The following is a 2599-nucleotide window of genomic DNA, read 5'->3' on the forward strand; positions in this document are numbered from 1 at the left end:
TATTGGAGATAGGAGTCTCACGGTCTCTCCTGCCCGGGCTGGCTTTGAACCACGATCCTCAGATCTCAGCCTCCTGAGTAGCTAGGATTACAGCCCGGCCCTGGCTTAGGCTTTTAATCTTACCAACTCAACAGGTTGAGATCAGAGGATCATAGTTTAAAGCTATCCCGGACAGAAAAGTCTGAGATTCCTAACCAGTTAACCAGCAAAAAGCCAGAAGGGAAAGTGTGGCTCAAACAGTAGAGAACTAGTTTTGAGTGAAAAAGTTAAGTGAGACTGTGAGGCCTTAGTTCAAGCCCCAGAACTGGCACCAGAAACAAAAGGCAGATAGGATAGTGCCTACATGTGGTCTCAGCTACCCAGAAGGCAAAGATGCGAGAATCATGGTCCAAGACTTGCCCAGATAAAGACTTGAGGTGTAGCTCAAGTTGTAAACCCTGAGTTCAGTCCCTATTACTGTGGGGCGGGGCCGGGGGGGTGGAGGGGAAGAGGAAGAAAGTTTAGTTTTGCCTGTGATTTCACTCAGCCTTGTTCCTTTGAGCCTGTGTTGATGACATGTCATGATAAAGGGGCACATGGTGGAGAAAGCTGCTCACCTCTTGGCAGCTTGACAGCAAAGAGAGACAGAAGGGCCTGGGGTCCCAGTATCCTTTTCAAAGCCATGCCATGTCCCTAGTGATCTGACTCTTTTCTACTGAGACCCTACCTTTCAGATATCAGTACTAGAAGTGTCCTTCAAGTATCAGTATTAGAAAAATATTAGGGAATGGAGTGTACTAGGAAGAACTATTTAAGTGGCTCTGAATTTCTTCATCTCCTGCAGAGTCTCACTGCAAGACCTGCTGCTACCACCACAGGGGCGAGAAATCTTTTTTCTGCCAAGGGCCATTTTGGTATTTATAACTTCATTCAAGGGTCATACTAAATTATCACTACAGGCAGACAGCCCTAGGCAGCAGACAAGAAGCATATGTATCTATCTCATCCATGTACCAGATGATTCCATGGGCCTTATTTGGCCATACTGGAGGTTTCCCACCCCTGTAAGTTCTAATACCTTCCAACAGTACCATCAGCTGGTTGCCAAGCCTTCAACACACAGCCTCTGTGGGATAAAGACACTTAAGATCTAATTCATACAATCCACTTCCACATGGAACCAAAATGATCCTGTTAAAACACAAGTTAGACCTTATCACTTCTGTATCAGAACTCTGTAGTGGCTATTTCTTTCTCTTAGAATGTGACTCGATCTTTCCAAGGTAAAGATTAAGCTTAGGAACTAACTTATATAAATTCTCATTTTCTAAATCCCACTATTGTCCTTTTCCTTTATTATTCCTATTGGATTCCATTTTTTTGGGTGCCTTAAATATCAAAGATCTTGTCTTGGACTCTTGGCATTTTCTCATCCCCTTATCTGCAATAATCCTCCCCCAAATACCTCTAGAATTTGTTTACTTCCTCACCTTTTCAGACTTTAGCCAAAATGCCACCTTCCCTGACCACGCCATTTAAAATTCTCATTCTATCCCCCATTGGCTTCCCTGGTCCTTTTTACTGTGTCATATTCTCTAGCTCTTCGTTAGTGTTGACTACTCCAGATATTTACCTACTTGTTATTTGTCTGCCTCCACACAAGAGAAGGAAGACAGGGTTTTTAAAAATCTATTTTCTAGAATATTTCCTAGAATCTATCACATAGTGATAGATCAGTAAATGTTTGTTGTGTGAATTGTTTGATAATTCTTTGAAATAGATGGTATTTAAATACATTTTAACGAATAAGTTGACTAAAAAGGGGCTGAGCAATTTACTGTGTTCACAGAACTATATATGTTCAAGCCAATATTTGAACCCTTCTATGTATGGTTCTAGACTTCCTACTAATCAACATAGTTTTCTCTTTTTTTTCCAAATTCACACTGTTGGTTTGATTGTAAGTCTGAACAGCTACAATGTATACTTTATAAGGGCAGAACTTTGAATGCCCTTCACAACTGTATTCATAGTCCCTAATATAGTATCTGTGGTGCATAAATGTTTGTTGAATCAACTAAGAATATAAGAAAGAGGGTATGAATAAGAGATTTTGGTGCCAACCTTTAATAACAAACCCCAGATCCTTCAAGTATCAGTACAAGAAGAGTTTATTAGGGAATTGGAAGTGCAATGGTAAGGACTGTTTAAGTGGCATCCACTTCTATCTAACCCTGAATTTCACCATCTGCTGAAGAGTCTCTCACTCCATGACCTGCTGTTACCACCACATTGACTCCAGAGAATATAGCTTCTTTCACTCTAAGTAAAAATGATTGAAAAAAAAAAGTCGGGGTTGGGAAGATAGCTAAGTAGTAGAGTGCTTGCCTTGCATTCATGAGGCCCTGGGTTCAATTCCTCAGCACCACATAAGCAGAAAAAGCTAGAAGAGGCACTGTGGTTCAAGAGAGCTAGCTACCCTTGAGCTGAAGAGCTGAGGGGCAGTGCCCAGGCCCAGAGTTCAGGTCCCACAACTGACAAAAAAAAATTAATTAAATAAAAAGTTTATTAGAGGGCTAGGAATGTGGCTTAGTGGTAGAGTACTTGCCTAGTATGTATA

At 41.2% G+C, this 2599-nt stretch overlaps 1 protein-coding gene across 2 annotated transcripts in view; it reads left to right on the plus strand.

The window, feature by feature from the left end:
• The window catches only part of St3gal3 (ST3 beta-galactoside alpha-2,3-sialyltransferase 3), a 191333-nt gene that overhangs the window by 110571 nt on the left and 78163 nt on the right, over positions 1–2599 (plus strand). The gene's annotated exons all lie outside the window — the stretch shown is intronic.

This window comes from Dipodomys ordii, unplaced genomic scaffold, assembly GCF_000151885.1.
Source record: "Dipodomys ordii isolate 6190 unplaced genomic scaffold, Dord_2.0 Scaffold33, whole genome shotgun sequence".
Lineage (NCBI taxonomy): Eukaryota > Metazoa > Chordata > Mammalia > Rodentia > Heteromyidae > Dipodomys > Dipodomys ordii.